The sequence below is a fragment of the Carlito syrichta genome, unplaced genomic scaffold (assembly GCF_000164805.1).
Source record: "Carlito syrichta isolate Samal-C Ts95f unplaced genomic scaffold, Tarsius_syrichta-2.0.1 Scaffold256284, whole genome shotgun sequence".
Classification (NCBI taxonomy): domain Eukaryota; kingdom Metazoa; phylum Chordata; class Mammalia; order Primates; family Tarsiidae; genus Carlito; species Carlito syrichta.
Window position 1 is genome coordinate 116,082 of NW_007200380.1, and position 26,286 is coordinate 142,367.

General features: G+C 40.2%; 1 pseudogene; it reads right to left on the reverse strand.

The window, feature by feature from the left end:
- The window catches only part of LOC103253887, a 22,333-nt pseudogene extending 8,336 nt beyond the window's left edge, over positions 1–13,997 (reverse strand).
- Positions 13,998–26,286: the final 12,289 nt, after the last annotated feature.

Sequence of the window (26,286 nt, forward strand, 5' to 3'; positions counted from 1 at the left end):
TTCTCTGATGATGAGCGAGGCTGAGCACTTTTTCATGTGTCTGTTGACTGCCTGTATATCATCTTTTGAGAAGTGTCTATTCATGTCTTCTGCCCACTTTTTAATGGGGCTGTTTGTTTTTTTCCTTTCGGCGCATTTGAGTTCCTTATAGATCCTAGATGTTAGGCCTATGTTAGACATAAGTCGGCAAATATATTTTCCCATTCTGTGGGCTGTCTCCCTGCTCTCTTGATGGTTTCTTTTGCATTGCAGAAGCTCGTTAGTTTGATGAGGTCCCACTTGTCTATCTGATTTCTTAAGTTATGGGCATTTAGGGTTCTGAATAGGAATTGGTTGCCAGTTCCAATTTCCATAAAAGTGTCTCCTGCATTTTTGTCTTTGTTTTTTTTTTTTTTGAGTTGGAGTCTCACTCTGTCACCCAGACTGGAGTGCAGTGGCCACTCCCGGCCACCGCAGCCTTGACGTGCTGGGATCCGGTGATCCTTCCTCCTCAGCCTTCCAAGTAGCTGGAACTACAGGCGCACGTTACCACGCCCAGCTAATTTTTTGATTTATTGTAGAGGTGAGGTCTCACCAAATTGCCCAGGTGGGTCTCAAACCCACGGGTTCAGGCAATCCACTCACCTCAGCCTCCCAAGGTGCAGGATTATAGGCTGAGGCACCGAGCCCGGCTGCATTTTCTAAGATTCTAATAATTTGAGGTTTTATGTTTAGGTCTTTGATCCATTTAGAGTTAATTTTTGTGTTTGGTGATAGGTGGGGGTCCTATTTCAATCTTCTACATGTGATCAGCCAGTTTTCCCAGCACTATTTACTGAGTAGGTTCTCCTCTCCTCAGTGGTTTTTGTTGGAGGCTTTGTCAAAATGAGTTGGTTGAGAAACTGAGGCTTTGCTTCTGGAATCTCTATCCTGTTCCATTGGTCCATATGCCTGTTCTTGTACCAATACCAGACTGTTTTGATTACTGTAGCCTTATAGTAAAGTTTGAAGTCTGGAAGTGTGATACCTCCTGCTTTGTTTCTTTTGCTAAGGATTGTTTTGACTATTCGTGGCCATTTATGTTTCTATATGATTTTCTGTATTGTCATTTCCAGGTCTGAGAAAAATAATTTTGATAACTTAATGGGTATTGCGCTGAATCTGTAGATTGCCTTTGGTAGGATGGACATCCTAACAATGTTGATTCTTCCTATCCATGAGCATGGAATATTTTTCCATTTTTTGTGTGTGTCTTCTTGGATTTCTTTGAGCAGTGTTTTGTAGTTCTCATGGTAAAGGTCTTTCACTTCTCTGGTTAGGAAGATGCTGATGTATTTCTTTTTCTTTTTCTTTTTTTGGTGGCTATTGTGAATGGGATTGTGCTTTTAATTTGGGTCTCTGCCTGCTTGTTGTTGATGTATAGGAATGCAAATGTCTTTTGCACATTTATTTTGTACCCTGAGACTTTGCCAAAGGTCTTTATCAGTGCAAGCAGGTTTTGACAGATTCTCTTGGATTTTCAAGTTATAGGATCATATCATCAGCAAAGAGGGATAACTTGACTTCCTCTTTTCCTATTTGGATACCCCTGATTTCCTTTTCTTGTCTAATTTTCCAAGCTAGGACTTCCAACACAATGTTGAACAAGAGGGGTGAGAGTGGACAGGCTTGTCTTGTTTCAGTTTTCAGGGGAAATGTTTCCAGTTTCTGTCCATTTAGCAATATGTTAGCTGTTGGTTTATCGTACATGGCACTTATTGTTTTGAGGTATGTTCCTTCCATACCTAGGTGTTTGAGGGTTTTTATCCAGAAGGGATGCTGGCTTTTAGCAAAAAGCTTTTTCTGTATCTAAAGAGTTAATCATGCAGTTCTTGTTTTTACATCTGTTGATGTATTTAATGACACTTATGGTCTTGCGAATGTTGAACCAGACCTGCATCCAGGGGATGAAGCCTACTTGGTCATGGTGAATGATTTTTGAGATGTGTTTTTTAATCTGATTTGCTAGAATCTTGTTGAGGATTTTTTCATCTATGCTCATAAGGAATATTGACCTGTCGTTCCCTTTTTTAGTTGAATCTTTACCCGGTTTGGGTATCAGTGTAATGTTAGCTTTGTAAAATGATTTGGGGAGAATTCCATCTTTCTCAATTGCCTGGAATGGAGAGGGCCATGACAATCTCGGAGCCAGCATAGGAACGGAGTGAAGACAACTCTCTGGGAGGCAAGGCCCTGGCGAGATCCCATGCAAGCGGCAAGGCCCCACGGAAAGTCTTGATGAAAATTCTGCATGACTGCTCTTTAAGTCATGGCCACCACTATGTTCCATTGTATTGTTTTGCGCAGGCTTCACAGGAATAGTTTGTTTAGTTACGTTTTGGGAAAAGGAGGCTGCTCACAAATCCATGATAAATAATGGTTTCAATAGGAGTTCCTACATCACTTACAAAAAACAATATGTCTCAACTAGATCCAAGAAAAACTATTAACAGGAACAGCATGACACAGAGTCAAGAAGAACAAATACATTCATCTGTAACACTAACTAGTCCTACACTGTGTCTCGTTAACTGTTCCCAGAACAGTTCAAACAAAGAAACTCTGATAAAACTGTGGTACCAAGGAACCGTGAGAATGAATGAGGAACACACTGAAACCATAAGTCAATTAAAGATAGGCTTAGATACTCAGCTACCTCTTCCTAATATCATTAGGCCTAAACCATTACCCACTGTAAGAGAAGGAGACTACATAGGTTATATGCCTAGCACCTTTATATCTATATAGACTATTTACCCTTATAGAGTATAAGTTTTACCTTCCACTTGCTAACCTTTTGGCTAATATTAACCTTGCCCTTTTAATAAGTTACTATTTCCAAGAATAGCTAGCTCTTTTTCTAAGAAATATTAAAAATGTAGACATAATTGAAGCAAAAAAATGAAGCACATAATTATACCTAAGAATCTTAATCACAATCACGTCATGAACTTATTATTAATTGTTAATCATTTTTTACTGTTAATTTACTGATATTTGCTTGCCAAAAATTATGATATAAATAAATCAGCACTGCTGTGCTTCAGTGACCAGAGTGCAAAAGAGAACTCTGGTCCGACTCGTTCCTCACCTTACCCATGCTTCCTTCCTGGGTTCCCAAATCCTATGGAGCTAGACTCCAACACTGGAATACTTTCAATAGGATTGATATCAATTCCTCCTTGTATGTTTTGTAGAATTCTGCTGGAAAGTCATCTGGCCCAGGGCTTTTTTTTTTGTTAGGAAGTATTCATGTGACAGAGTCAATTTCCTGGGTTATTAGTCTATTTAGCGTCTCAGTGTCTTCTTGTTTCAACCTGGGGAGGTTGTGTGATGTCAGAAAGTCCTCCATTTCATTTAGGTTATCAAGTTTTTTTCCATATAGGTGTACATAGTAATCTCTGATAATCTTTTGTATTTCTTTGGGGTGAGTTGTGATTTGATCTTTTGTTTTTCTGATTGTGTTTAATGGGACTTTTTTCTCTTTTTCCTGGTCATTCTGGCTTGGGGCTCATCAATTTTGTTAAGACTTTCAAAGAACCAACTTTTTGTTTTGTTTATGTTTACTATGATATTTTTGTGTTCTATGTCCTGTATTTGAGTTCTTATATGGGTGATTTGGAGTCTTCTGCTGATGTTTGGGTTTTGGTGGTCTTCTCTTTCCAGCTCCTTTAGAGGATTTGTTAGACTCTCCACTAATGATCTTTCCATTTTCTTGATGTGTGCTTGTAGATATATAAATTCCCCTCTTAGAACTGATTTCATGGCATCCCAGAGGTTTTGGTAACATGTTTCTTTATTTTAATGTTTCCAGGAATCTTTCAGTTTCTGCTTTCATTTCAGTGTTGACCCAGTAGTTATTCAGTATCATGTTGTTTAGTGTCCATGTCTTTGTGGGCTTTGGGAAAAGGTTGTTGGTGTTGATATTTATTTTTATTCATTGTGGTCTGAGAATGTGCATGGCAAGATTTCAACCTTATGGAATTTGTTTATGCTTGATTTATGGCCAAGGATGTGATCAATCTTGGAGTATGTTCCATATGGTGATGAGTAGAAAGTATATTCTGTGGTGGTTGGGTGGAATATTCTGTAGGTATCTATTAAGTCCATCTGGTCAAGTGTCAAGCTTAGGTTCTGGATCTCCTTCTTGTTGTTGTTGTTGTTGTTGTTGTTGCTGTTTTGTTTTTTGGTTGTTTTTTTTTTTGCCTTGATGATCTATCTAGGGCTGTTGGTGGGGTATGCAAGTCCCCTTATATAATAGTGTTAGAGTCAATATCTTTTTTTAGTTTACTTAGTAGTTGTTTTATAAATGCTGATGCTTCTGTGTTGGGTGCATATATGTTTAGGATGGATATTTCTTATTGGTGGATTTAACTTTTTATCATATGTAGTGTCCTTTTGCATCTTTTAAAATTTTTGATAGCTTAAAGGTTGTTTTACTGATATTAAGATTGCAACTCCTGACTTCTTTTGTGATCCTTTTGCCTAGAAACTTGTTTTCCATCCTTTAACTTTGAGCCTTTGTGCAGCCCTTGTAGTGAGATGAGTCTCCTGGATACAGCAAATGATTGGGTCATGATTTTTTATCCAGTTTGCCATTCTGTGTCTTTTCAGTGATGCATTTAGTCCATTCACATTGAGACTGATTATTTAAATGTGATTGTTTATCCCTGTCATGAAGTTCTTATAAAATTTTTTCTTTGCTTGTTTTCTTTTGACTTTGGGGTTAATGTATGTGTGTATTTTCAAGTTTCTTGTTGTGCTGTATTCTCTGTTGATTCTGTGCTCTTAGGCATTGTGTGGACATTCTTTTTTTTCTTTCTTTTGTGCTTAATACCTTTTTAAGTGTCTCCTGTACAGCTGGACTGGAAGCTGCATAATCTCTCAGGGTTTGGATGTCTGGGAAAGATTTTAATTCTCCATCACTGATGAAGCTGAGTTTGGCTGTATAGGAAATTCTTGGTTGAAATTGTTTATCTTTGAGGACTTTGAATATAGGGCTCCAGTCCCTTTTTGCTTGTAGTGTTTCTGCTGATAGGTCTGCTGCTATAATGATTGGTTTTCCCCAGTAGGTAGTCTGACCTTTCTCTCTTGCTGTCTTTAGGATTTTTTCTTTTGTGCCTTCTTTGTGTAGGTGAATTATTATGTGTCTAGTGGTTGGTCTTCTCATTTGATGTCTTGTGGGGGTTCTCAGTATCTCTTGTGTCTGGCTGGTTACATCTCTGGTGAGATGGGAATGGTTTTTGGATTACCTCCTGGAATACTTGCTCCAAGTTGTTCTCTATTTCCCTTTCTTCTTCTGGGATACCAGTCAGGCATAGGTTTAGCCTCTTGATATAATTGCACATCTCTTGTAGGCTTTGTTCTTTCTTTCTGAATCTTCTTTCTATGTTTTTTACAGATGGGTTAATTCCATGTTCTGGTCTTCAAGTTCTGAGATTCTTTCTTCAGCTAGATTAATTCTGCTTTCCATGCTTGTCATCTTGTTATTTATTTCCTGGATGAAATTTTTTATTGCCAAAATCTCTATTACAAGTTCTTTCGGTGTTGCATCTTGTCTTTCTTGGATCTTATTCACTCTTTCCACTCATTCCCTAATTCCTGTCATATTCTGGGGCCTTTCGTTGGTCACTTCCATTGTTTGCACACTAAGGTCTAATTTTTCAGGAGTTTTTTCCTTGGTACACTTGAAATTGCCTGAGGTCTTCCTTTGGTTTTCCCCATTTGTGACAGGTCTCTTGTTTTTCTCTTTAGTTCTGTTATTCAGTGTCAGTGGAAGAGGCTTTCCCTTCTGATGTTTGCTCCGTTCTCTGTTCTTCCCTGATCTGGGCTCTGGGTTTGTTCTACTTTGAAATAGGATTGTGGATGGGAAGCTTTGCCATCTCTTGTAGTTTGTGAATTTTGAATAAAGTAGGGGACAAGGTACTAGGATTCAGAAACTACTTGCAAATTATAATGTTCACTTATTGTGGTATATGTTCCCTGAGACCTACTCCCCTCCACCACTCTATATGACGATGCAAAGCAGAAACCAATGCAAAAACTATTGAACACACACACACACAAAGACATACACACACACACCCTAAATCAAACTGGAATAGCAAAAAAGTGAAACAAAACAAACAACAACAGCAAAAACCAAGAAAACTAAACACACACACACATGCCTAGCACAAAGTAAATAGAGAAGAAAAACAGAAAGACTTGGGTTGGGGGAAGGAATTCTGGTTGAACCTTCACAAATATATTGACACACACCTTAAGCTATAACAAAGAAGATTAAAAAAACCCCAGAAGAACAAAAGAGCAAAAACAAAGTAACAACAAAAACAAAATTGAAAGATGAACACTAAATCATTCACATACACACATAAACAGAAAATGACAACAGAAGAAAGAAACAGAAAAAGAAAATAAAAAAATTGGGGGGATATGCAGATCAAGCCCTCACATACACATTCATACACAAAGGAAAAATATTTTTAAAGTAGATAAATTAACAAACAATCAAAAATTTTAAATTTTTTTAAAAATTAAAAATTAAAAAAAAAACCCTGTCCTCTTGTGGCAGGCTCTGTAATGGTTCCTCTAATCAGGTCTCTCCTGCAGAGCCACCTCTTTCGCTCTCTCCTCAGCGTCTAAAGCAGGGAAGAATGAGGAGCAGAGGAGGTGGATAAGGTTGCAGTCCTCCCCTCCCACTTTCCTATGGTTAGAGAGATCTTCTCTGGTGGGGAGGTAGGGGATTGTCTCTTCCCCAGATTTGTACTTGCGGGGGGTGCCCCAGCCAGACCTATCCTGGAATGGAGTTCTCCTAATGTGACTGACATCCAGGTTCCACCTGGGTTTGTCCCTCTCAGTCATGACCCAGCTGTGTGGGTCTGACATTCAGAGGATTGCTGGGAAGGAGGGGGTTTGGGTAAGCCCCGGACTCACCACTGATCTCTTTGGAGTTCTTTCTCGGCCTCACCCTTTGTCCCATAGCTGGATCAGGGTAGGGGGTGGGGCGCCTGGAACTCAGCTCTTGTCAGGTCCCACCAAAGTTTGTGCTTTCAGGATATTCCCTTTGGGTCATGATCAATCCCTGAGTAGTTGATCTGCCAGTCACAGAGATAGGATCTGTTGCTCCATGGTGAGCAAGTCAGAGCATTTTCCTGACGGAGCATTTTCAAGATGGTGGTGGGGTGCCTCTCTTGTCCTCTTGCATGGGACTTTGCCTCTGGACTCCCTCCACAGCCCCTGCTGCCAGTGCCCTGCCAGGCGCTGAAGTGGTGGGGCAAAGCCAGGAGTTGGCAGTCTCTCTCCTGCTGCAATGGTGAGGGAGAGCCTGGGGCGATGGTTTCTCCCTGCTGCTTTTTCACAGAAAAGCTTTTGACTGTTTAAAAAAAAAAAAATGGCGCTCAGCTTCTGTGACCTGGGAATAGCCAGGGATGAAGCAAAGGAGCTGCAGCACCAGCTATTGCACCAAGGGCCTGGCCACTTGCTCACAAGCCCCCACTTAGACAGTCTCTCCCAGCATTTTCTTCCCAGGGAGGGTTTGTTGATTTAAAAAAAGAAAGAAAAAGAAAATGGTGCTGAGCTTCTGTGTCCGGGAATCTCTTGGGTCCAAGCCCAGCAGCTGTGGCACCAGCTACTGCACTAGAAGAGCCTTGGCCACTAGCTCCCTGGCCCTAACTCAGTCAGCCACTCACATGCCCAGTCACTCACCAGCACGTACACAAAATTTTCCATACACTCACTCACTCACACCAGGACTTGCATAGTCCGACTGACTCAGATGCCATCTTCCCGAACCCCCGAAATGAAACAATTTGCTGAGGGTCACCACAAGAGCAAGTGACAGAACCAGGAAGGTTAAGCCGTGTCTGTGTCAAAAACATTACTCTTTTATGAGAACATGCTCTGTGCTTTCTAATCTCATCACCAGTGATAACCACTATTCAGTGTGTATATAACCAACTTTTCTATGCATAGGCAAACTTGTATTTTCATAAAATAGGGATGATACATTGCATTTTTATATCACACTTTTAAAATACTCAGTGTTATAATCATTTCAAAATTATTTTAAATAATTTCAATGGCTACATAATATTAAAAGAACATGTCAACTTATTTCACCATTTTATTGGACTTCTAGGTTGCTTCCTATGTACATTTATATTTATGTATTTATTTGATAGATATTTGTCTTCCTCACCAGATTGTAAGCCCTTGTGCTTGTTTTTGATCATCATTATATTCTTATTCTTTAGCAGTACTTGAAATATACCAGCTAGGTTGCATTAAATGAATGAATGAACCCATCCTTGATTCTTGCTCAAATCAGCCTCTACCTAAAACATTCCTGATCCTCACCTCAGCTGTGCATAGTAGTCTGTCTTGTAAAATTTTCCTCTAGTTCTTTGTTGTTGTTGTTGTTGTTGAATTGGAGTCTCATTCTATCGCCCAGGGTGGAGTGCAGTGGCACACTCACTGCCACCGCAGCCTCAACCTGCTGGACTCAGGCAATCCTTCTGCCTCAGCCTTCCAAGTAACTGGAGCTACAGGTGCACGCCACCATGTCCAGCTAATTTTTTGACTTATTGTGGAGATGAGGTCTCGCCATGCTGCCCAGGCTGATCTTGAACCCCTGGGCTCAGGCAATCCTCTCACCTATGCCTCCCACAATACTGGGATTACAGATGAGTGTCCACAACACCCGGCTTTCTTCTAGTTCTTTTGTTGTAACTCCCTAGTGGGAAGAAGAGAAAAAATGCTATACATTTTTTGAGTTGGAGTCTCACTCCATCGCCCAGGCTGGAGTGTAGTGACACACTCACGGCCACCCCAGCATCGACCTGCTGAACTCAGGCAATCCTTCTGCCTCAGCATTCCAAGTAGCCAGAACTACAGGCACATGCTACCACACTCAGCTAATTTTTTGATTTATTGTAGAGATGAGGTCTCATCAAGTTGCCCAGGTTGGTCTTGAACCCATGGGCTCAGGCAGTCCTCTTACCTCAGCCTCCCAAAGTTCTGGGATTGAAAAATGCTATTTATTGAGCACTATTACATGCCAGACACTGTGATACATACACTTAGGAAGAAAGTAGAAAAAGGACTGTACCTCAGTTTAGAAGACATACCCAAAACAATTGCCACAAAATGTTCAATCAAGGACCCTTCTCGAACTTTTCAGTGATCTTATTAAGCAGACTCACTCTGTAAAAAGCTCAAGTTTTACCCTAATGAGATATCGTCCCCTATGCCTGTGGACTGTCTGAAAGGAGAAAAGCCCAGGAGATCTGCTACAGTGACTGATCCTTGGGCAAGGAGATATCACCCTCCTAGGAGCTCAGGGTTGGTATGCTAAAGTGAGTTCTAAACAACTCGATCACAGAGAGTGTTAGTAGAACTTTGGAACATCATCTACAAAGAGAGGGAAAAATTTCTAAATGATAAATAAATCATTAGTCCATTTTGGAGAAAGGAAAAAGTATTTTGACACTTTCTTGCCTTTGTGACATATTGTACATATTCTCAGAGGTTCCTGCCTAAAATACATAATTTCCCCTATATCTCTTTCAGTAATATTATAAATGGATGTGTGAGTGCTCACCCAAAGGGAATTGAGTTATCTACTTTCTTTCCCCTTAAAAGGCACTTGCATAACTAATAAATTTCTCAGATTGTGTTAGCTCATATATAGGAGACAAAAACCTCAACACCAAAGGTTAATTGAAAATAATACAGGACATTTTCTTTTTATCACACCACCATGAATTTTGTGTAGCTCTTTTTATGTGTTTCTTAACACATATTTTTAAGCAACAGAACAAGTATCTAATTAATACCGAGGGTGCCAAAAAATGTATACACATTTTAAGAGACGTTATCTATGTATTACTTTTAGTTTGCCATAATCAGAAGTGTCTAGACACCAATGATGGTAACTGTTTTGATCACCTCTTATAATTGCAGAATTCAAACATAATGTGTATCATCTTTTGTTATTGGTATGCATTGAGTATTACAATTTTAATACAGTTTTTTCTTAAAATGTGTATATATTTTTTGGCACCCTCTGTAATTACTAATGATTTCAGAAAAAGGCTTCTTCACTTCCTAAGGATGTCAATATACGTGAGACATTTAGGAGTTGAGGGAGGAGAGGGTGGTAACTGGAGATTTCAGGATCCAATCAGATTTTATGTTAGACATAACTTGTCAGAAATTAAGGAATTTTTATATTTCTACATGGTTGAGAAACAATTCTAGGATATAAACTAAACATAGAAGACATCTACCTGAATGGGGGTAAAGTATATAAAGCTTAGTACAAAGTATTAAGTTTGTGCATCTGGAATTTTCTTAGAGTCATTGTTCTAGGCAACCCAGTGAAGTAAGTGAAGAGAGCTTTCTGCCTTGGGTGTCCCCCAATGGGGGTGGAAACTTACTTCCTGCACTCTAATTTTTTAATTGAAAGGAATGTTGTGTGCACCACCCACTCAGCCCTAAACTCAATGCTGAAAGTTACACTCTGCTGCTGTTCTCAGTGCCAGGTCTCTGAAGGCCCATCCCACCCTCCACCTTCCTATCCAGCTAACTTTCACCATCTACCAATTCAATCATCACTTCCTGTATGAAGCCTCCCCTCCCCTCCAATTCCCACCAACCAAACTTCTCTCCTCCTCGGGCTGGATTAAGTGTTCCTCCTCTATACTTACCTCTGTCATCCAACAAATACAAGTAAAGAGGTACTTCCTTATCACTTGCTTGGTGCTGGGCACATAAAGGTGTGAATAGATACTTGTAAATGAATCTCCAAATGGCATGTTTACTCCTTGAGGACAAATATTCTGTTGTACTCATCTTTGTAGATCTAACACCATGCAAGCACATAGTAGCTGCCTGAAAACTGCATTTGTTTGACATATTCTTATTATACATTTTGTATATACATCTACCACCTAACTTCTCTGGAGTCAAAATATGAACTACATAGATAAATTAATTTGTATATTAATGGAAAAGCATTGGGATAGGGAAGGAGGCTCTTCAGTCTAATGTGTGAATTTTAAATATATGAGAGATATTCATTCTAAAGACATCACATTTGCTATCTAGCTCATAAGATTTTTATATGAAGCAGAAAAGGACACAGAGGCCACTTTGCTCTCCACCACCCTCTGTTCTAGGTCTGGATTAAGTTCCTCCTAAATCTGTAACACCAGGGAGCCGACTTGTATGTGAAAGGGTCTGCAGGGCACCATCCCTCTGACTAAACAGGGCTCCATATACCTTTAGCATGTCCAGCAATCTGGACAGTTTCATTTTTCTTTCACATTTTTAGGTAGAACTTGTACTTCAGGACTGGGCCTTTCTACTCCTGCAGAGAAGAGCTGAGGGAACTGCAGACAAATTTATTCACAAGGAACACTGAAAACTGCTATACAAAGTGATTTGTTGTCTCGTCTCTTATATGTCTGAATTATTCATTTAAGAAAGTCAGTATAACCAACCTCAAAAGGATGCCAAAACCAGAACTCTAGAGGCCCACAGACTTGAGCTGAGGGAGGCAGATAGTATTGAAGATGAGAGCACAAGTTCACAGCATAACCTCAGCCACTCACCAGCTCAGTGACATTCAGCAAACTACTTAACCTCCTCCAGCATTCCTCTCTCAATCTGTTAAATGGGCGTGTGCAGCTAAAAGGAATTGGAATGGTATATAAGGTCTTTGGCCAATAGTAAATGCTATTGTTGTTTATTGGGATTAATATCACTGTTACCAAGCCAGCTCAAGACAGTGACAAACTCTGTGTTACCTAAGGCAAAAATAAATGAGAATCATCAAATCAATAATTGCCTCCCAAAACCCATCATTAAAACAACTCAGAAAACAAAATAAATGCTTACATATTAATTTTTTTTTTTTACTGTATTTGCTTACTTCTACAGAACCGTCTCTTTCCCCCAGAAAACCTGGATGAAAAGACCATGGGTGAAACATGGATGAAAAGACCATGGACAAAAAGAACAAGAGGGAGAAGTGCCCCAGGAAACATAGTGCAATCTCTGCAGTTTCCCCCAGATGGGGGTGGAGCCAGTTGAGCCCTCTTCTCGTCTCCCAGGGGGCTCCAGGCCATTCTTTAAGCCCAGATGTTATTTTGGACATAATACTTTTGAATGCTATAGAGATACCAGATACCCTCTTGACTTGAATCTGTGCAGAGAATTCTGTGGTATTAGCATACCTCCATCCTCTGCTGGATGAACGCCAGGTGTGCTGTGGACACATGGTGGCCTGTGCTTGCTGCACTTTTTCCAGCTGTTTGAATCTCAATACCTGGCCAATCTCTTGGAATCTCTTGCACCATCTCATTGGGCCCCATGGAGCTCATGGTCTTCTTGTTCTTTATTTAAAATTCAGGGAGCAGGACTTGACCTCCCCACATTCACTGTTGCTTCCTCTGTGTTTTATCAGCTCCACCCTGCTTTGAGCTATATGCTGGGGGTCTTTGTGGCCAACCTGATACATAGATGTCTTCCTGTGAAGGTGAGGAACATCCCAGTGGCCCCTTGCCACCATCCCTGGCTATTGTCACAGGGAAAGGCTGGGGTCACTCCTTTGGGCAAATTTTCCCAACATAGAAGAAGTTTCCTTTGGAAGACACACTCTGGGGGAAGTTGGTTCTGTCTGATTCTTCATCATGACTTTCGATGGTGAAGGTAGGGGGGAGAGCACAGTCATACTAGAGAAGGCAGTGCTTGGCTGTGCTACTGACCTTCTATCCTGACTTCTGGTTCTCCCAAGACACTGATTTTCTGTGCAGCTCCTTTTACAGTAGGAATTGCAGGTAGGAAAGGCTGAAATTCAGCTCCTCTGGATTAGCAGAGACCCTAGGCTGTGTCTTGTGGGGTTGGGGAGGACTTTAGCTATTGGTGGGATCTCATGAAGGCAGGGGCTTCACAGTGATGGTAGAGCCCTCCAGCTCAGGTCTTCTGCAGCCCAGGAGCAATTAGATGGCCATTACTTCGCCATACTTCTGAATTATCAATGTGTCCTGGAACTTATTTCATGTGTTGCTCACGGATAACATCAACTCAGTCAGCCAGGGATCCTCATAGTCAGGGAGTGGCTCAGTATACAGCCTCAGTTTCTCCTCCTGACCCGTGTTTATTTATGTTTCCCTCATGATGTCCCAAAAAGTACTGTCTCAATGGGGTTGAGGACTGGAATGTCTCCAGCAACTGTTATCCACTGTAGAGATGCGGAAAGGCATGTGGTATATTCTGCTCAGTAATGCTCCCACAGTTCCATAAAGCTCTCTTCAACAAAAGGTAGGGACTTGGTGACCATTGTATAGAGGATGACTCTAGGCTCCTCCCCAGGAAGTTGTCATGCTTTTGGCTCCAGAAGAGTTTCAGGGAAGCATAAAATAGACTGCCACAGACAGTGTCCAGCATATGGCCAACAATGGACTTATTGCTGAAACCAAAGTCTGCAGCCTTGATGTTGAGATCAGCATCCAAAACCAAGTTTACTGGCTTTAGGTCTCTGTGAACAATACCTCTCTGGTGGCAATACCTCTCTGGTGGTCACTATCTGAAGGAATTTGCCTCAAGCCTCTCTCATGCAGCCATGGCCTAGAAAGTAGTGAAATAACTCTCCTCCATGAACGTACTCCATGACCAGGAACAGTGTTCCTGTGTGGTGTCAATCACTTGGTGTAATTAACAATACTGGAGTGATTTGAGGCCTTTGTGATGTGCACTAGTCCCCACAGACTAGGAGAATAGTCTCTGTAGGCTGGAGGAGCTCTGCTGACTTTTGCTAATGATCTTCATGGCCACCTCAGTCCCAATCCGGATGACTGGGACAACTTTACTTCAGCAAAGCTACCCTGGCCACTGGTTGTAAGGAGCTGACAGTTGTCATTCAGAGTCTTCTCATTAGCAGAGATAGCCCTGCAGTACGGTGTGCTGCTAACCATGCTGACTAACAATGCCAACTAGCCATGCTAATAAACGTGGAAACTCAGAAGCACAGTTGAATGATGCTCAAAGGTATAAATTCATGTCCCATTTTAAATAAGTTGATATTAAAGATGAGTGGAAATTGTTCAGGCACAGGCCAAGTTTTGACTTGTGGACCTGTTACCCATTTGGTTTGGACGATGTTATAGTACTTATCTGTTGGCTCTGTTCTAACTTCTGGTTTTGAGGATCTTCCAGGAATCTAGGCCATTACCAGTTTTGGGAGATAAGCAGTAGTTATTGAGTTGTATTTGACATGCTTTCCAGAAATCTGCTGAGACTTCTCTGCCAGCAGCGTGTCCTCCCAGGTGCTGAGGGTAACCACAGGAAGGAGTGCTCCATTCATGGGCCTGAACTTTAGGGGTTTTAATGGAACTGTTTTAAAGGGACTGCTTTGTGAGTAGTGAAGAATATGCCACTAAAGAAGTAAATCAGAGCTCTTACCACTGCACTGGGGCTGAATAACTGAGATGGATACAGACTGAGGCAATAATGAGTCTTCTGTGATGGAAACTGGGAAATTACTTAGGGTAGTGGGGCCAGAGGTTTCATCATACATCACTGGATTTATGAAAGCTTCACATCAATCAGTAATCAAGATGTTCATTACTAATTACTGAAAGGTTCCCCCATCCTTTTAAGCTAGACAAAATGAGAATGGGAAAAAGAAAAAGAAAGCCTAATGGACAAGACCTCTAGTTATTAAAAATATTATTATGGCAGTTTTCTGACTTACAGGTGGCTTAAAGTTGAAATTAAATGGCAGCTTTCATTGTTGAATTGCTAATTTGGTTGCTTGAGGTCTTTCATTTATACTTTAATGAGAAAAATTTGGTGGAGGACTTTAGGACTTACTTTTGGCCCTTATTCTACTCCTTGCCATGTTCATTGTTCGAGAAAATTGAGAAAACAGGTTGATTGAATATATACTTCTTAAGTTTCATAAGAGCAGAGAATATGTCTGTCTTGTTCACTGCTATATTCTGAGGACTTAGAACAATACCTGGCACATAGTTGGTTTTCAATAAATATAAATTGAATAATCATTACTTTTCATATTGTCTTGCTTTAAATTTCTCAAGCAAAACTAATAGCTAATACTAATAGCTTTTGAGTAACAGCAACTTCTGGCTGTCCTTCAGCCTGCTGTCCTACCCTGCAGATTTTGGATTTGCCAGCATGGTCTCACTAACCAATTCCCCATAATCTCTCTAGATAGATGATAGATTATGTCTACATATATGTGCACACACACACACAACCACACTATACACACACATCTTATTGGTTCTGTTTCTCTGGAGAACTCTGACAAATACAGTATTGTGTGTTAATTTAAAAATAAAAATGCATTATAAGAAATACCTTGATTGTTGCCATCTACCATGTACCTCAAGCAGTTTGGAGATCAGATCGATGGGGGAGACCAGCAAATATATGAACAATCGCACTGCTGTGATAACTGCTGATCCACAAGTGTGTGCATGGCATATCACCAAGTACAATAGAGGAGAATCTCAGTCACCCTGGCAGTGGGGTCCAGAGAGACTTCCTGAGCATAATTTGACTTGAACTTAAAGGATGAATCTAGGTGACTAGATGAAGAAGAGAGGGCACCCCATGAAAATTGTGTTCGGGCAAGCACAAAAAATTTCATGGAACTTGATTCCATATGGCAGGAATAATGGGAAGCACCAACAGTTTTCGCTATTTGTAACAGTTATGGACTATCAACTTGCCTCAAAACACTGAACTGGCAAATACTGAACTATTTGTTTTAGGGAAAACATAGGTTAGGTTCCTATGAGCCTCTGGTCATCAACTGAAATACTATTTGTGTTATGTAGGTTTGTTTGCCAACATCCCTGTAAAACTCACTAGTCTGAGTGTTGAAAATCTGCTCTTCAACATAACCCTTTTCCTGCATAGCACTTAGCAGGTGCTTTTCTTCCTTTCCTTCTTTTTTGTTTTTGTTTTTTGGCAGCCTCCTGATCTACAGAACCTGTACGTTTAACATTTCTCATACCACATTGTCTTTTGAAATATTTCAGCCATCACTAGCTGACAAGGGTTTAATATTTTCCTGAACATAAATTTCTTTGGCTTTCAGCCTCACAGTGCTCTCCGCTACACTTTTTTAAATTGGTTATCATAAATTCACAAATTTAACCATTTCTCTATCTTTTCCAAAGTTTTATAACACACTATACATGTTAGTTTAACTTTGTCTGAGCAGCCATATGTACAGACTGGTGAATTTTCCCTTTCTTTTTCTGGATGCTCTGTACCACAGATTCATTAATATTGAACTCAGGGCCAACAGCACTATGATTCACACCTGAATGAAGCTTACTCAACACGTTTTTTTTTTCCAGAAGATGCATCACAGCCTCTTGCACTTAAGGATTCTAACTAGACAGTTCTTCAGCATTGTGCTTACAGACCATTTTAAACAGTAAACTCCTCAAAAAGCACACAAATCTGAAAAAAGGACATCTATTCACAGTATAAGTTTATAGGATGAGAACTGAAACAAAGCAGAAAACCTCATCTTTTTTTACCTTAGCTGTTAAAGTTTTGCCACTCTGCACATGTCTGAAAGTAACCACGAAAGTGCCCTGAGTATTAATTGTGGGGGAGGGGGCATTGAATTTGTTTTAGCAAGTAGACACATTCGCAAATACAGAATCTGTAAATAACGAGGATGGACGGTAATGCTAGAGAAGCAAATGAGTGAAAAGGCAATCCCAAGAGCTGTGGATTGCCGTTGACACATATTGAACAAGGCAGTGGCATAATCTGTGTCATAGACAAAGCACTTCTAAATGTAAAGCATGACTTTGAATGAAAAATGGGAGGCTGTTTAGGAGCTGAATGTCTGAGGAGTGACATGAGGATGAGGATGAGTGAACCGAGCCTGAGCAGAGGTCTGAGAAAGGGCTGACCTGAGAGAGTCCTGGAAATGGGTGGATGTAAGTAGTGAGAGGAATTGAGGGCAATGTGCAGGTCTCGGGCTCAGATACACGGACGGGTGTGCTCTAGTCTTGTCTAGCCTTGGAGACAAGAGACTTGGGTTTACATCCAAACTCTACCATTTACTAGCTGTATGGACGTAACACGTGTTTCGTTTTGTTTTTAACTTTGATAAGTTCGGTTTTCCTACCATTGACCAAGCTGAGAATCTGAGAACAGGCATGAAGGCACTGTTGGGCATGAAGCTTGCCCTCAGAGGACCCAGCCTCCAGGAGCACAAATGTCTCACGTAGGTCAGCTAACAACCATGATGTGATTTCCCCTTGTCTTTCTTACCACCCTCACAAAACCATCCCCTGGCAAAATAGCACTGTAATGAGATCATAGGCTTTAGAATCAGTGGGACCTGACACATAGCAACCACAGAACCTTCAATAGTTATATTGGCTCTTCTAACCCTCACTTTCCTTATCTGTAGCATGGAAATACAAATAGCTCATTATAAGCACACGGTCTCTTTGAGAACCTATTTTAGGCCTCTTTACCTGGTTTGCCTAGTGGCGCTCTTCCAGAGCATGCAGGTATCGACCTTCCAGCCAGCGGCACCCAAACACTGCATTAAGAGTCCCTGTTGTACCTTCAGAAGAGCCTCTTCCCACGATCACTGTCCCTCACTCCTGCCCACTTTGATTCTGTGGAGGGGAGTATGCACTTATATATGGACTTGCTCCCCTAGGCTACTACCATTTTATGAATGCTTTTATTTTTCTCTTTCTGGTCATTTCTAATGAAGAGACTGTCTCTACCTGCAACTGTCTCTTGATCTTATAGAGCCAAGTGAACTGAAAGCCATATTAAGATTATGGTAATATACAGACAGGCAACACAGTTCTTCTTACTTGGATGCTCACATAGTCTTCACTGTTTTCTGTATGGAGTGGTTAAGTGTTGTCCTGTCAGAACCTGCACAGAGGATGAGGGTGGAGAAGTTTTTTAATGATATCAAAGAGGAAATGTTATAATGACCCTGTTTCTGATACAATAGGTTTTCATGTTCAGCTTCTCCAAATCAGGAAGTTCTTTTTCCCACCAAAGAATGAGCCAGGTAAACTCTTTCCTCCACACCTGCCCATTAGCGGTTTCTCAGAACACAGAGCTTGACTTCAGGCATCCCTGGGAGAGACTCACTGAGCACTCGTTGTCCAGTCTATGAACACCACCTTGTCTGCCTCCAGCTGCTGTTTTTTCCCTTCCTTCTTTCTTATTCCCCTGCTGTTTTTTCATACCGCTCCGAATCTCCACACTATATCAAGTGTATCAAATTGCTGTAATATCTGCTGTTTGTTTTTCATTTTTCTTTTTCTTTCCATTTTTATCTCCTTTACATTTCTTTGAGGTACAAACTTTTTGCCTCTGACTTGTTTTCCTTTATTTTTATGACCTTCTTTTTTTTTAACCTCCCCAGTCAGGGTCTCACTTTGTTGCCCAGGCTGGAGTGCAGTGGCACCATCACAACTCACCACAGGCTGAGACTCCTGGGCTCAAGCGATCCTCCTACCTCAGCTTCCCAAGTAGCTGGGACTACAAGTGTGTGCCCCCACACCCAGCTGATTTTTTGACTCTATTTGTAAAGAGGAGGTCTCACTATCTTGCTTAGGCTAGTCTTGAACTCCTGGGCTCAAGCAATCCTCCCACCTCGACCTCCCAAAGTACTGGAATTACAGGTATGAGCCACTGTGCCTGGACTTTATAACCTATTTTTAATTATAAAAGTAATAAAAGCATATGATAAAACTTTTGAGAATGGTGAAAAGGGTATACAATACAAATCAAGCAAAACCTCTGGCCTCTAATTACCTGTCTCTAAAGGTGTTACTACTCTCTTGCATTTCCTTCCAGAAATCCTTTGTGCACATAAGTGTTAAGTTGAAATTTGTCCTGAGAAATCCTCTGACACTCATAATGGAGATCTTATGAATCACAGCCTCACTTAGCGTGCAAACAAACTGAAAACCTAAGGAGCGTGCTTCTATAGCAGTCACTGAGTCTCAGCCAATCACAGCAGCCAGACTTCAACCACTCACAGCTACCAACAGTTAAAACCCTGCTCAAAATAAGGCCAACACTGAGCTGTAACCAGTCTGACTGTTTCTGTACCTTACTTCTATTTTCTGAAAGTCACTTTCTCTTTTCTGTCCATAAATCTCATCCCATCATGTGGCAGCTCCAGAGTAGTTCTGAACCATTCTGATTCTGAGGGTTGCCCGATTTGTTGTTTTTTTTTTCTTGTTCAACTGAACTTTGTTAAATTTAATTAGTCTAAAATTTTTCTTTCAGCACAAGCATATTCCTCCCCTTTTATTGCACCAATTGAAGCTTACTATTCACATAGATCTGAATATTTCTGCTCCCTTTTTCACTCATATCATGGAGATGGTTTTATATCAGCATTGAAGAGCTACCACTGTGTGTGTGTCAGGACTATACCCACAACATAAGCTGTGGATGTACCATAATATAATGAATCTGTCACCTTTTTATAGAACATGTTGGTTGTTTCTGATCCTTTGTCATTACAAGCAGTGCTTTGGTAAAATATGTATGTACACGAAAATAAGGGATCAAGTTCTAGATGTAGAGTTATTAGGTCAAAACTATTTGTTTTGAAAACATTGATAGATACTGTCATATTGACCTCCACAGAGGTTGCCCTCTGTCATAGGTGTTAGAAATACTCTTCCTTGTGTTTTGTCATTTGACATTGTGTATTATATTGTTTTTGTCATAGAGAAATTTTGAATTTTTATGCAAATAATTTTTATGCTTTGAAGCTAAATTCATGTAGGGCTTTTGATCTTTGTTTCTTAAGTGAAATCTTCTTTAGCCTAAGAGTTCAGGGTGTTGGGAGCCAAGACCTTGAAGAAACAAACTATGGAGCACCTGACTACAAGAAGTATGCTGGTTGAAAAAAAAGCTCTGGCATGCAGCGACCATGTTAGAGGCAAAAGGCCCCATGGTTCCTGTTTAATAAACTTTTTGTTTCTTTGCCTATGCATGCTCACAATTATAATACAATTTGCTGACTGATTACAAAATTTTCAATTAATACTATGAATTATATATACAATATGTTATGATTTCCATCGGAAGAACTTAAACAGTAAAAATTATTTATAGAAAACTTTAAGTTTCATTTAAGGCTTTAAGTTTCCTTTTCCCAGAAGTTAACTTTAAGTTCCTGTTCCCAAAGGCTAATTTTGAGATCCTTTGTTAAGTGTACTAAAACTCTTTTGTTTTTGCCTCCTGTCAAACTGGACTTAGAACAAGCTATGTACCGTAACTCCCCTGTTACGGTTTCTGCCCCCAGCCAGGCTGTTCAATAAGTTACTATGGCAATGGGATTTTTTACACAATAGTCGTGCACAAGCTTATAAGAAAATAGGTTTTAAGTATAATTAGATTTATAGTTTTAATATGTTCAAGAATAGGGTAAGAATAAGTTTATAGTTTTATAATAATAAATTTATATTAATGATAGTTAAGATTTAAGAAGATTTAAAAGGTAATTATACGTTTATAAGGTATAGCATAGTGTTAAGTTTAATCATTATATAAAAAAATTGTTAAACTTAAAAATAGTTAGAAAGGCTCATGTGAGTCTGTGTGGTTTTACAGTTAGAATTAGTATAAGAACAAATTAGTTGTAAGTTAAGCTTCAAAGAATAATATAAGATGATGTTTTATAAAATCATAGAAAGTTAATAAAATATTTGAGATTTTATATATAGTAGAAATAGGAATGGTTTGTGAAACATGGATTATGCATTAAATAAAATGGAAAACAGTTTGTGAAATTATTTATAAAAATTGTACATGTGTCATCTTGACATGAATCTTGTGAAGCACGTTATGCATCACGGAACCTTGATTGTTACCTTGAGCAAAATCTTTTGTGAAGTACGTTATGCATCATGAGATTGGAAGCCTCAAGCAGATAATTATTTCTCTGCCAGAGGTTATAAAAAATGGTATATAAGCTGGAAAAAGTTTGAATAAAATTCGGAACAGTCCTGATCAGACTAAACCCAGAAGAACTGCCTCTGAGTCGTTTCTTCTTCTCCGTTTCCTGATTCCCCCGATTCAGGCCCAACCCCCCTCGGTCAGAGCTGGCCTCCGACATCAGGGGATTTTTTTGTTGTTTGTTTTACCCTCTTGTGCTTTCTTCTATTCCCTTTTGGCTATTTGGAATTCATGTTGAAAATTAGAATTAAATAGAGCATAGGTATTTGCACTTTTTTTCTAGATTCTCTATTCTCCATTAATTTGGTGCTTATTCACATGTCAGGGCCAATCTATAGTAGGTAAATAGCTCTAGAATATATATGTTAGGACCAGTCTTTTCCTCATTTTTCCCCCAGAATTTTTTTATATTCATATGTTTGTATATGATTTTGAGTGTGTAGTTACCCCAAATATTTTCATTTTATTGAAGTTACTGTAAATTTGTGGAATCACTTAGGAAGAAATGACATTTTTCTTCTATTGTTTCCTCCTATCCAAGGACAGTGTAGAGATTTCCATTGATCTATATCTTCTTTTGTGTCTCTTAGTAGAATTAAAATTTTTATCAACATACAGACTTGAGGCTGTATATTTCTTCAGTTTACCTGTAGGTAGTTTCTACTTTTTATAACATTTAATGGAATATTTTCTCACTATTCTACCAAACTTGCCTTAAAGTTTATACTTTTGTTATTTAAAACAAAATTAAGTATCTTTTTTGGTATTATTTTACTTTTAAATCATTAGTATTTAATTCATTTTTAATCCTTCAATTCTCTTATTTTGTGATTTTGTTTTTAGACTTTAGCTTTTTGTCTCCCTTACCCCAAACAGAATTTACAAGTGGTTGTCAATTTTCATGCACTGTCACACAATATGTACTTTCTACATTGTCCACTAACACCCACAAACCACTTTTCATGTATGGTAGTGAACAACCATTTCAGTCTCCATGCAGAAACCTGACTTTTAGGCTGTCAACAGCCCAGTACTAGCTGAACTGCCACATCTGCCTTAGAGCAATGATTTCACAATTATTTGAATATCTTTTGCTTTTCTGCCCTTATTTTATATAAAATAATGAGCAACTCTAAAATTAAAAAGGATTTATTCTACTTAAAACACAAATGAGACAAAGATGGAAACAACTATGTTCCAAAATTTTATCTTGTTAAGCTTAAGCAGGTCTAGTGGGCCTTCCATAGCTAAAAGGTATTAAGTTTCTTTGTGAGATGATGAAAATGTTCTAAAATAATGGTAGTGATGATTACACAAATCTGTGAGGATATACAATGTGACCAACTCAGCCCAGCCATGTGCTGAAGGCTTTCCCAAGTTTAGCACTGCAAGTCTTGTGTCTTTGGAACCTTCTCAGGTCAGACAAACCAGATGGTTGGTCACCCTATTTGAGTGGCATATTTGATAGTGAATGCTCAACAAACAGCTGCCATTATTACTAATGTCTTTAAAACAAAGACTTTAAACAACAGTGATTCTTACATGGTTTAGCTGTTTGCGTGGTGAGTGCTTTTCACATGGAATCCTGTGAATCTTCACATCTACTTTGAAAGTCATTTGTGTTCTCTTTCTCATTTTACAGGTGAAAAAACCGGGATAAGGGTGTTTGTTTTGAACCCTCCAGCAACGTGGCAGATGAGGATGATACAGATAGGCCCTTCTGCTACAAATGCATGGATTAATCCTGGATATAATACTCATGTACCCCATGAATTATACTTGATCAAGTTGACTTTTTAAAATTAAAGAAAAACACACATAACTCTTCTTCTTTTTAATACATAACCAAGTTTGAATGAATGAGATAAAAAACCCTTCTTGTGGAGATAAAAAGGAGAAACAACTGAGTGGTGAGATGCAGTAGATGCAGAAGTGTAGGTCCAACATAGTCAATAGAAGCCAAAGGTTGCATCTAATTTCCAGGAGGTAAGAGTCATTGTCCACAGCCCATCAGTTAGAGAAATTCCAGGAGGTGGCCCTCTCTCGTAAGTTTCGCCAGAAGAAAAACAATGATTAGTTTGGGCCATATGTGGAGATGAGGTAGATGAGATCTGAATCTAACTCCCTATTTGACCCAATAACTAAAACCTGATAAATGAACACACCCCCAGAGGTGCTAGAAGAAAAAAGCCTCATACTGTTTCGTTCTGTAGCAACATTTTTACAGCCAAGGCTCACAGGACTCCCACAGGAAACCCACAAAAATAAGTTCACATACAAAAAATTACAAACCACTGGAAGAAATAAATGCTATGAGAGAAATGAAATACCCTAAGACTGAATATTATGCTATAATTGAGGATGCTACAATATTTGTACTTCTCTGGAAATGCAAGTCTTTTAAATTTGTGTATGACTCAACTTTGTACAATTAACTGTGGGCATTTTTGTATAAAAGTAGGACATTCACTACTGACATTTTGGGTTTTTCTTTTCTCTATTCTTTAGGTTTAAATTTGGGGGGGGGTTGTTTTGTTTTGTTTTGTTTTTAAGTTGGAGTCTCACTCTGTTGCCCAGACTGGAGTGCAGTGGCCACTCCCGGCCACTGCAGCCTCGACCTGCTGGGCTCCGGCCATCCTTCCACCTCAGCCTTCCAAGTAGCTGGAACTACGGGCGTGTGCTACCACACCCGGCTACTTTTTTTGATTTATTTTAGAGATGAGGTCTCGTCAAGTTGCTCAGGTGGGTCTTGAACCCGCGGGCTCAGGCAATCCACTCACCTCAGCCTCCCAAAGCGTGGGATTACAGGCTGAGCCACCTAACCTGGCTAAATTTTTTGTCTTTTAATAATAAATCATTTCTCCTTAATTTCTTAACTTCTATATTATTCCTTCCCTATCAATGTTTTATTTCATCCATCATTTATTTTCTATAAAAGCTTAAGTGTTATCAGAGAGGTCCTGGTCCATTCTGCCCATGTTCAATAAGCCAGTCACTGTGACATGGGTTTTGCAAAAGGTAAAAGAATTATTCACAAAGCTGCTAAGGGAGAAGGTGGAAGAACAGTTCTCAAATCTTTTTCCTCAATGATAAGGTTTAAGAATATTTACAGGTTAGGGAGGTGGGGTGGTTTAAAGCATGGGGAAACATAATTGGCAATTTGTTCTGTGCAAGCATAGTTGGGGTTTGTGGCATTTCATAGGACACGTGTGCAGAAAATGATGTTAGTATTATCTGGGGTGGAATTTTTGACCCTCTGATTTTAAAAGACTACTTCTTGGGTACTTGAGAAGGTCCAGTTGAAGAGTCAGTGGTCTCAACTGGTTTGAACTGGACAGGAGTTGGTCCAAGTTCTTGAAAAACAACTGAAGTGACCATTACCACAGTGACTTGTGAATGTTATCTATACAATAACATATAAAATAAGTTTCAGCATTCAGCAGTGAGGTAAGGCCATCAGCTTCATGGAAAAAGAAAAAATAATAACAGAGCAAGTACCCCAAAGCAAGCAGGACATGCAGGCCTGATCAATTAACCCTTTAGCTTAATATGTGTGGCCAAAAGGATAGTATCAACAAGACGCCCACAACAGGAAAAATTGGAAACCTCATGTACTTAGAACTGCTGCTGAGCTGCCCCGCTAGTTCTTCTACTGAAAGCTCATCCATGTTAAGAATGGTTCTCAAAATTAAACAAAAAAGCCCTCACTTTCCACCTTCCCAGGGCCCAAGTAGTTCTCAGGACAAAATTTATTTCTCTGTGCAAATGACGCATGAGTTCCTGGCTCTGTCCTTTAATTTTCAAAATCATATCCTCATGGGAGAGGCTGCACATTCTAGACCCCATGATCTCTGATAAGTCATGCCACAGGATTTGGAACACACCAAAGCCTGCCACAGGCTAGGAGGGTGGTGAAAGAGGAAAACACACTGGAACCTGGTAGGACCACGTGTCTCCTAGTCCTACTAGGAGTGTCTCCATCATCAAAGAGACTGAAGGAGGGGAGTGTGGACATCTACCACCCACCTCTGGAAATGCTTTGTTCACAAACCAGCCTCCCAGGAGTTCATTTCTGTCTTTGCTTTCCTTCTCTACAGGTACAGTTGATTGTGGGCATTTCCCCTTCCGTACGGTTGTCTTGAAGAGGATTTTTTTTAATGGGGTAAACTGGGCAGCAAGCTTAGGTTTTTGTAGAAAGACACTTAGAATGGCACAATCTAGGGAGATAGGAAAGCCCATTTCACCTGACCAAAACCTTGGACCTATGAGGACTAGTGAACCAGGTGCAGCTGAGGCTGGGCTTTATATGTCCATTGCACGCCTCAAAGAAGAATAAGTGCTTTTCTGGGGAGGTTGGGTTTCTAGAAATCATATTAGTCAACCTTCCATTTCCAGTCCCAGGGCTTCTCTGATCACCTTATCTGACATGACACCTTCCCTAAGCCTATCCTCCCTGTCCCCTTCCCTCGCTTTATTTTCTTCATGGCAGTTATCATCATCAGACGTTATTTTACATACTTGTGTGGTCATTTGTTTGTACATGATCTGAGTGCCACTGGAAGATAAGTTCAATCACTGAAACTCCAGCTTGTTTACCTCCATTTCTCCAGCACCGAGCCTGGCCCATAGTGATGTTTGTTCAATAAGTGAGTGACAGTATTCCTGATTGTGTGCATTTTTCTTCCCCAGACAGATCTCAGGTTGGGTACCACCATGGACCATGATAGGAGAGCCATCTCCAATGACTAAACTCATCCCTTCATTGCTGCCTAGTCTGGTCCCACCCATCCACTCTAAGTGACCCCTCCCCTGGTTCTCTTCCAGGGATGAGAGGGCTGTGCCTTCAGGCTACCCCAGCTCCCCAAAACCCTGAACAATCCTCTTCATCTCTCTCTGTTCACACCAGTATGTTGATAACCTGACCCCAAAAGTGGGTATTCCCTGGTTCCCAGCAACTGGCTGGTCACACTTTCCCTCCAAGTGAAGGAACCTGACTTGGTGGGCCTGGGGGGCAGGTCCAGCAGTAGCTGCCTCTTTGGTGGTCTGAAGCCAGACAGGCCCTTGGCCACATATTTCAGATCTGTTGCACTCGCCCCTGCCTGAAGCCTCCTAGAACACTGTAAGAATCCTTTCTCAATCTGTATTTGGCTTTTTTGGAGCATTTCTTTTTTTTTTTGAGTTGGAGTCTCACTCTGTTGCCCAGACTGAAATGCAGTGGCCACTCCCGGCCACCACAGCCTCGACCTGCTGGGC